The sequence below is a fragment of the Pollachius pollachius genome, assembly GCF_949987615.1.
Source record: "Pollachius pollachius genome assembly, chromosome: 20".
NCBI classification, from domain to species: Eukaryota; Metazoa; Chordata; class Actinopteri; order Gadiformes; family Gadidae; genus Pollachius; species Pollachius pollachius.
In genome coordinates, this window is record NC_136953.1 from 3085084 (window position 1) to 3095083 (window position 10000).

Genomic DNA, 10000 nt, shown 5'->3' on the forward strand with positions numbered 1-10000 from the left:
TGGTAACCGGAAGGTTGCTAGTTCGAGTGTCGAAGTGTCCCTGAGCAACACGCCTGGACCTACCTGCTCCCGACGAGCTGGCTGTCGCCTTGCAGGAATGGGTGAACGTCAGGCAATATTGTGAAGCGCTTTGAGTGGTCACTGGTTAGAAAAGCAGTGTATAAATGCAGTCCATTTACCATTTACATGAGGCTCCTGACATGAGGCCATTCAACATAACTGTGTGGTGTGTCCTGGTCTGGGGGGTGGAGGGGTGTGTGGGGGGTAAACGACCCAGGTATCCATATGATTGGTCACCAGCTCTCCCTGTCCTCCATCACAGCTGACACAGGCCTCACAGCCCCGCTGTCCACTATCCCCCTGTCAAGTCAAGCTGTTGACCCTCTGCCTCACGCATTGACACACACATACACACACACACACACACCAGCACACACACAGGCATACACACACACACACACACACACACACACATACACACACACAGGCATACATGCACACACCAGTACACACAGAGGCATACACACACACACACACACTAAGGCCTACATACATGCGTCATGCATGTCGGATCTAGATTTGGGCCCCGGCTTTCACACCAAAGCCAGGTAAACAGGGTTGAGCTCTGTGAGATTTGTGCATCAAGGGAGCCAGTGGCTCTTCACACACCTCTACTGTGGCTCCACCGCACGCACCAGATCTGAACCGGAACGCGGCGCCTTTTGCCCATGACACTCTCGGCATGACACACTGAGTCGGCTGAGCCGGAGACTCAAAGACTCGCGTGTCTGCCTAATCAGGTGGAAATCAGGAACAGGTGTGCAAACCTTTTTTTTTTCATCCCCTTCCCCGGTCCCGCAGACACATTTCATGTGGTGCATAATGAGGGTAAGGGAAGGGTTGTGGTGCTGGGGGCTTCCACTCCCAGTGGATGTCTTGGTTTGATCTCCAGTGTCGCCGTCTACCTTTAAGGAAACATCGAGAAAGATGGCTGACAGCACCGGCCTGTTAAGGACATGCATCCCCGTGTTTACGGGAAGGGACTTTGAGGTGTCTGCGACAAATTGCTAAATAGTATCATTGTTTTGCCTCTTCTGATCTGGACACGACCCAAAGCATTCCGACTCTGTTAGACCAGGGGTAATCAACCTTTTTTGGTTCCAAGGACCGGCATATGTGGTAGTCAATTTAAAAACTTCATTTTAAGATCATTTTCAAACAAAGGATATGGCTGTTTTTCAAGATGGTTTATTTGTCATATTCATAACAATAAAAGCAACAGCAGTGAAAGAATGAGTTTCTGGCTCTCTTCAACAATGCAATAACATAAAATAATTAGGGCTGGACAAAGTTTAAAAGTTTTTCATCGCGATTAATCACATAGTATTGGGGAGTTAACTCTTGATTAATCGCACTTTAAAAATTTAAAAATGAACTCCAATTTAAGTTAAATGAGATTATCAAATGGAATGACACATTATCATTCATACCAAATGTACTTAAAGAGCATAACTAGACCAAGTGATCTTGAGGGAGTTTTATTGACTCACTCAGTGTGGGTTGAAACTTACGGAACACCACAGATTTGGGAATTGTAAACAGGCAGTTAATAAGTACAATTGTCAACAAACTGTTACTATAAGTGTAGTTAAATTCAAATAAGTATCACCACAGATTTGGTCATTTTAAACAGGGATTAAAACGGGTCCACGTCCGGCTCCGGCCGACGGACCTGCGGTTGGGAATCGATGTGTTAGACCAACGAGCTTGAGAAAGACTTGCTCTTTTTTACCAGTTGACGCGAGGCTGTGGGACTATTGAGAGTGCTCACAGTGTCCTTGTTTTTTTCGTATTGTTTTATCCTTCCACCCTCTCTCTCTCTCGGAGCGTTTGGGTGCGCCATTCCGTACCGTCTTTCCCGCTCAGGGTCGCCGTGTTCTTGGCACTGAGTTTGTGGGAAAGGCAAAACGAGGCAACGCTGTCGCACCTCAGCCTAGGTGTCCTTAGTGGCCGTTGACGCCTTTAGTTGCCTTCCTCGTTTAGATAATGAGTCCCTCTCTCTTTCTTTCTTTTCGCTCACAAAAGTATAATCCGGTCCAGACCGGGACCCGCTGCCGTCTCGCTCGGTTTGAGTTGGAGTAATTCGACGCAAAGCATAGTGGGGGGGATTGGAACCAGCTAGGAGAGCAGGGAAGCAGGTGCCGACTCAAGGAAGCCAAGTGTTTTTAAGTGGTCGTTTTTTATCATCATAGGGCCTGGGGAGAGTTTGTGTGTTTTTGTCCAAAAATCTATTCCTTGATTTTTCTTTTTCTTCAATTTCCTTGGGGTTGCTTTGTCTCGGGGTTCGCTTTGAACAGGGATCGCTGCTTGTTTTGTGGTTTCTTGGTGTGTTTTTTTTGCTGCTTTGTAATACAGGAGGTCAATGGGATCGCAAAACCATTTGCATACGATTACCCATGGTGCGTGTTTGTGATGGAGTTTGCTTTACTGAGTCTGTGAGCCCTTTTTGTGGACCAAGTAAAAGAGCAGAACAGAGAGCATACAACATGGAGCTTTATGGACGTTTCCATTATGAGCTTTACGTAAAAAGATACATCTTCAGGGTTCAGTTAAAGTCAAAGTCCAGCCCAGTTTTCTGAGGCATTTTCGATTTGATGCAGGTTTGATATTGAAAACTGGGATTTTCTACTAGCCATTAAATAAATAATATACTATTTGTACAAGATCAGTTTTCCGTTTAACCCCCGAATGAATAAAAACACATTTGCATCACTAGCAAATGTGTATGCAAGCCCAAAGTAGATCTTCAAATTAAAAACAGTGAAATCCCGATAATCTCTCCTAGCTGTGAGTTAATCTCGTAGCATTAGGCGAACCACAGACAGGACCTCACCTTACCAAAACACAAAGTAACACACCGATATGGGATGTTTATATACCATGATAATTGAACAAGCTGTTCTGTCGCTGGGCTTTTGGATCTAAATCAACTCGCCACGCACCATGTACCGAGCACACGTCTTCATTAGAGCCGCTGCTGCCTCTCCCAATATCATCGTACTTAAACAGTTGTTTCAGAATCAGAACTACCTTTGTAACATCTTATTAGACAAGTAAACAAGAGTACAATTCTTAGAGTTTGGTTCCTCAACAGCTACATAGCAGCAACAATACAAGACATAAATAAAGATAAGTAAAAATAAAATAAAGTAGCAGCAAAGATAAGTTAAGTACTGCTCTGTTGTTGAGGAGTCACTCGCTCGTCTTACCCTGCGCCGCCATGTTATTAGAGAATTCTGTTCCGGTGAATGACCAGAGTTAACACACGGATGATGAGGATGATGCTGATGATATTGATATTGATGATGATGATGATGATGATGATGATGATGATGATAGAGCAGTATCCAGGAGGTGTGAATAAGTGGGGGGTTGATTGCTGGCTAGGACCCAGAACTCGTGTTTGGGCAAGAAAATGCTAACTCAGAGAACATGGTTAAACAGATTGCGGGAATGGTGAGGTTTTGCTTTATTTAATTTATTTATGTGCAATTCACATTAAATTACCAATTTTTGAAGGAAGATGAACAGAATATTTTGGGAGGTTTACACATAATAGAAAACAATGATTTTCCTCATCAAATTTAAAGGGACATTCCCACCTTCAAGGCAACGTTAATATCAATCAGGGTCAGAGGCAGGTTTTCAACCTACAGATTGCAGTAGACCTGATGCAAAGGCACTCTATTTTCTATTAAGTCTAAAACATATTCTAAGACTTTGAACCAACACCATCATAATGTCTCTGGTGTTCTGTTTAGCATCAGACTTTTGTCAGTCTAGTGGTTAGGGTGTTCAACTCCAAGGCCAAAGATATTTGGTTCAAACCTTAATTTTCAGTCTACTTGTGTATGTCCTGGAGCAAGATCTTCCCCCTACCCCCTACCTGATCCCTAATGATGTGTATCTAAAAAAACGTGTTGAATAGAAGTCCCTGTCAAATTACCTAATGGTGAAATAGTAAATAACATCCAGAAAAGTGCAGAAATGTGCACTTCACTGCTTGACAATATAACAATACAGAGTACATATTCCTGCCATAGGAGGAGTGTGACACAACCTTTATCCAGACCTCTCCCTCTCTTAGATGGTTGATGTGATTCTTTCTGTGAGGCTCTCGAGCTGTTCTCTCTCCCTCTCGGTCTGTCTCTGATCTCCATTGCAAACGATGGAAACACTTCAGACAGCCCGCAGTGACAGAGAGAGATGAAGAGAGAGGGAGAGATGAAGAGAGAGGGATGACAAGAAAGAGAGCGAAGGGGGAAAGAGATGAGGGAGAGTGAGATGATGAGAGAGGGAGAGAGACGGAGAGAGAGAGAGACAGAAGAACCAAAGGATGAGGAGTGAGAAAGTGAAGGATAAAAGAGACGGACAGAGAGAGAGAGAGGGAGAGAGAGAGAGAGAATGACAGAAGAGAGAGTAGAACAGACGAGACAGCGAGAAAGAGGGAGATAGAAACAAATGTGGAGACAAAAGTTGAAATTCTTTTTAAGAACACATTGTGGGAACTCTCCGACACACCACTTGGTTAGGAAATACAACATGGCTTGGTGTCCAAAACACAAACACACAGGATGGGCCTTGGAGGGTGTCCTTGGTTTTATTCAGCTGTTAAACATTGATATGGAATCTAGGATGCAGAAATTATTGATAGACAACCGACCTATGAGCTAGCATTGAGGCTTCCACTGTGTCACCGGCTGAATCTGCGTTGTGTTTTTCAATGAAAGACGTGACCCATGATCTCTGTCCGGACTCGGGAACTCTGACGTCCATTTATTGGTTGCTGAAGATAAACATGCACAAACAGCTTCCTCTTAGAAAGTGCCCTTGACAATCCTTCAACTCCTCTCTTCCCAAGGGAACCAGAACAAAGGGAAATACATACAACATTATAACAAAAATGATTGAAATCAAAGAAATAAAAGTCATACCTGAAGATAAACATGCGCAAACAGCTTCCTCTTAGAAAGTGCCCTTGACAATCCTCCAACTCCTCTACGAAGCGCACAGAGGGGGAGGGGAACTAGCATGGCTACACGAGGGTCAGGTGCATGCTAGGACATCGCAACAAAATACAAAGTTCTCCAAAATACTGCAATCTATGCATGGATATTTACCCAAGACTTCAATCAAACAATGTATAATCAAAATAACTAATATAAAGAATGATAAACTATAAGATGGTCAAAGATTTGATCACAAAATAAATGTACACACCTGTTCCCAAGGGAACCAGAACAAAGGGAAGAGGGCAGGGGTCACGGGAAACTTATGGGGTTCTCGGAAATGTGGGCGGGAGCACAGAAGGAGGTGGAGCCAAATCAAAGAACAAAATCAAATAGAAAGGGGGACATAAGGTGGCTGGAAAGCTACACTTCAGGTAATCAAACAAAACTGTAAGGCAATTTTGTGTAATTATAATTTAAGGGATATTACACCCTGTTACACTAACACAGAAAGAGACCTGTCCCCTTTAGTAGCAAGCCGGGACTCAGGAATAGTTAGTAAACCTTTGCCTGCAGACCTTAAAGGGTAATTCCGGTGTAAAATGGATTTGGGATACGTTTTGTATGATAACGAGTTGAAACGTTTTCTTTGGAGCACAAAAAACGTATAAATACGCTTTCTTCAGTTGGCTGTTTTTAGCCGATTCTATCAAAACACTATAAACTTGGAACGATGGGGGCACTGGTTATGGTAAAAACTAAATCGCTGTTTTAAACCACTTATATACAAATAGTACATGGTAAGTAGTAATAGTAAACTCAAAGCACACATTTCTCAAGAGAATTAAGGCCTTTCTTCAAAGCATATACCTGAAAAATCTTTGAAATTCTGGGGAAATTAAACATCTGTAGTCAAGAACAATAACGGAAGAAATATAAATATGACAGAGTTAATTATGAAGGAAAAATGGGTAATGAAGAAGTTCCCCTTAATGCCATACTGTGTCTTGGCAGATCGATTCTTGGAAACTAATGAGCCGGAATGTTGATTGCCTGATGAATTTCAGGTGCTGTTCAATGCTGTGTTTCTTAAATGAGTGGCAATGACATAATGTCATGTTCAGCTTGTTCATAATTCTCCAATCAGGACTCAAACTCTCAACCAAAGAATCACCAGTACACGGCATTATCCCGTTGAGCCACTGACAATCCTGAACTGCTTAAAGCCTCATTCACATCGTGAAAATGTCGATTGATAAGCACACCACATCAAGAAAACTCCAAGCACACATTTCACAAGAGAATTAAGGGCTTTCTTAAAAGAGTACAGATCTGAAGATTTGAATATTGAGTCCAGGTCAATCTAGTAAGGAGAAATAAGGCTAGTTCATAATTGTTTAAAATAGCGCCACCTTTGGGTGCAGTACCACAAATGTGGGTTTATGGGTAGTGGGGGTTATTGGTAACCATACCTGAAAATTTCAAGTTTTCGAGTTTTCAGCTTACGGTATAAGCTGCAGTATGACTTTTACAGAATTTGAGTGAAAAAAAAAAACGTTACAGAAACAATGCTGCTCAGACCCCTAATAATGTCATGTAAGAGATTCATAAGGAAGTGCCCATATATGGAACCGAGGGGGCCACACTTCCCCTGGCAACCACCAAGTACGACCAAACGAGATGCCTCCATCGGTCAGAAAAACACAGAAAAAAAACAAATCTTCCTCTTCATGAACCTTCACCCCTTTCCTCCTCGGCGGGGAGGCAATGAATCAGAAACAGAATCAGAATCAGAAATAGTACACAATAGTCTAATTATTGGGCTTGGTTCCTCAACAGCCACATAGCAGCAACAAAACAAGATAAAGTAAATAAAGATAAGTAAAAATCTAAATAGGTAAAAATAAGTAGCAGCATAGATCACAATAATAAATAATAATACAAAAATAAAATAGAATAAAGTGAGGATTAATAATAATAAGAACAACCCAAACATTGGAAATATTTAATAATAAGTAATGAGGTGTACTAAAGTGTAGTGTAAAGTGTAAGTGTAAATTGTTCAAGTAGTAGTGATGGCAACGCCGCTTAACGACATCCACAGCCAGCATAAGCTCCCCTCCTATATACGGCAGCGCCTCATCCATATGCTAGTGGCAGTTAGTGCAGAGATGCTAGGGCTGCCACCGCCGCGCCCCGTTCCTGGGCAGCAGGGCCCCGTGGAGATGCTCAGAGTACTTATAGCTGGCTGGAGCAGAGGTGGCTAGCGGCGCGAGCTAAAGTCATCCGCGGGGAGTTGAGATTCGGCCGAATATGCGATGAAGAAGAGCGTAGCACAGCAGCTAACCTTGCAGTGCTCGCAGTAGAGGCTGACATCTGTACTCTAGGCACGGCATCGTAGCACACACAAACACACACACACACACACAAACACACACACACACACACACACACACACACACACATATATATATACATATATGTATATATATATATATATATACACGCAAGCACATGCCGTTACCCAAGACGAAGAGTAATATGTTTATGTGAGAGATGAAGAGGGAGGGGGCAGGAAATGGAGGGAGGGGAGGGAGGGAGGGAGGGAGCAAATTACACAAAAAACAAACATTCATTGCTATGTGATGACAGGAGAAAGTGCAAGCCAAGGCGCATGGCACTGTGCGTGTGAGCGTTTGTATGTGTGTGGGAGGTTGTGTATGTGCCGCCTTCTTACTTTCATATAATTTATGTGTGCGTGGCTGTGTGAACTGTTAGGCGAGAAACGTTTTTACAAGGTGACTTAAAGAGGGTAAAGAGAGCAAGAGAGTGGAGATAGAGGGCGGAGGAGCAGGAAGAAAGAGAACAGAGAGACAGACGGACAGAGGGAAAGGCTTTGATGCAAAAAAATAAACGAGAGATACCTTTGAATCTGCATCAGGGCACATATTCACATAGGGTGCATAATACAATACACTGGAACACATTGGTGGCTTTCTCCCTGGGTACGGACACACACACACACACACACACACGCACACCCACACACACACACACACACACACACACACACACACACACACACACACGCATGCAAATAACACTCACACACAGGGTTGCATACACACACATAAACAACATACACACACATACAAAAAAACACTAGCACACAAGGATACAAACAAATACACACACATACACGCACACTCACACAGGCATGTAAGCCCACTCTCATAAAACATATTATGTGTGGACCGTGCACACATGGATACACAAACATAGACTAACCTGTGCGCATCATCCGACATGATATCCCTATTACAAACAGAACAACACACACACCCACACACACACACGATCGCACACACACACAGAAAGAAAGGCTTTTGTGCATGCAATGAATAGGTCTAGAGTTGGCTACACACCCACGTACACACACAAACACACACACCTCTATCTATTACCTTATTCAACCACTGAATTGGTATTCAGGATGTGTGCCCGGTAAAAAATGCTGGCTGCACACTGTGGCATGTGTGTGTGTGTGTGTGTGTGTGTGTGTGTGTGTGTGTGTGTGTGTGTATGTGTGTGCCTAGAGACAAGGTGTGTGAAATGGGTCTGGATGGACGAAAAGAGATATTAAGACACACATAAAGTCTGCAAAAAAATAGGCACACACACACACACACACACACACACACACACACACGCATGTTAAATTGCACACCCAGGATTCTTAGTCTCCATAGCAACCCCGAAAAGAATTCATGAGCAAAGTCCACCTGACTCTGGGTAAGGGAGAGGGAGCCTGGGTGAGAAGGGAGAGGAAGAGAGAGAAAAGAGAGAGAGAAAGAAAGAGAGAGAGGGGGAGAGATAGAGAGATATGACTGGGTGGGCGAGTAAATCTGTGTATATTGTGTGACTTTAACAAGTTGGGCTGGAGATATTGAAGAGCAGCAACAGAGAGAGATAGAGAGAGGGGGAGAGAGAGAGAGAGAGAGAGAGAGAGAGAGGTGGCAGCAATAGCTATTGGCTCTGCATGCTTTTGAGAGGAGATTAAACACCTCTCCCTGCAAGGCTTTCTATCTCTCTTACACATAAGCTCACTCACACTCACACACAAAAATACACACACACAAATAAAAGCCTTCATAGCTGCATTTAAATCGTCTCCAAAAGGTCACTCTATTGACCTCTATTTGTATATGCCCCCTGTATTTAGTTTCTACCTTTGTTTCTCACATCCATCCGTCCTTCCTTCCTCCCTCCCTCCCTCCCTCCCTCCTTCCGTCTCTGTATTCCAGTCCCTGCTTTGCCTGCCAATTCTTCTCCTTGATGATGCTTAGCTCTTTTGACACTTTAAAGTGGCTATCCATCTCTCCGGCTTACCTGAAGCAACAGCAGGACAAGCCTTGTATTTACGCAAGCTGACCATGTTCATGGAATTTTACATATTTCCTCTCATTGTCTTGTGCCTTAAAGTTAGGGTGGGCTGTTTGGAGAAACCAGCCAGAGTAAGCTTGGTTGAAAGTATGCAACCGAAAAAATACGACCCCCTCCCCCCTCCTTCAGGCCTCCCTCTGAAGCCCCTACCCCCAAACACGTGAGGTTAGCTTGCTAGGTTTAGCAACATAACTGCCAAGCCTGCTGGAAACTCACATCATGCACAATGAGGACAGGCTGTAGCTGGTGTGTAGAAGGAGAGGCAAGCCGTCCAATCATGTGATTGGGGCCGAATGAAAGGATTGGATGGTCTTTGACAGGCCCGCGCTGGATGCAGATACCAGATTCTTTCCTTTTTTCATTTATTTTTTTTCATTTGATTTATTAATTGCTGTTGGAATGTAGAGATCTAAAAAGATATGGCAGAATATTATTTCAAACTTGAAATAATTTGCCTAAATTGGCTATAAGAGTCAGATTCAATACAGTTAGGGTTGCACAAAAAGTGTGTTTAATCCAAGAAGTGTTTAGATTGGTTTACCGGTCAT

At 43.3% G+C, this 10000-nt stretch overlaps 1 protein-coding gene across 2 annotated transcripts in view; it reads left to right on the plus strand.

Moving 5' to 3' along the window:
• The window catches only part of nlgn2a (neuroligin 2a), a gene marked incomplete at its 3' end in the record, with an annotated part of 91795 nt that overhangs the window by 43433 nt on the left and 38362 nt on the right, over positions 1–10000 (plus strand). The gene's annotated exons all lie outside the window — the stretch shown is intronic.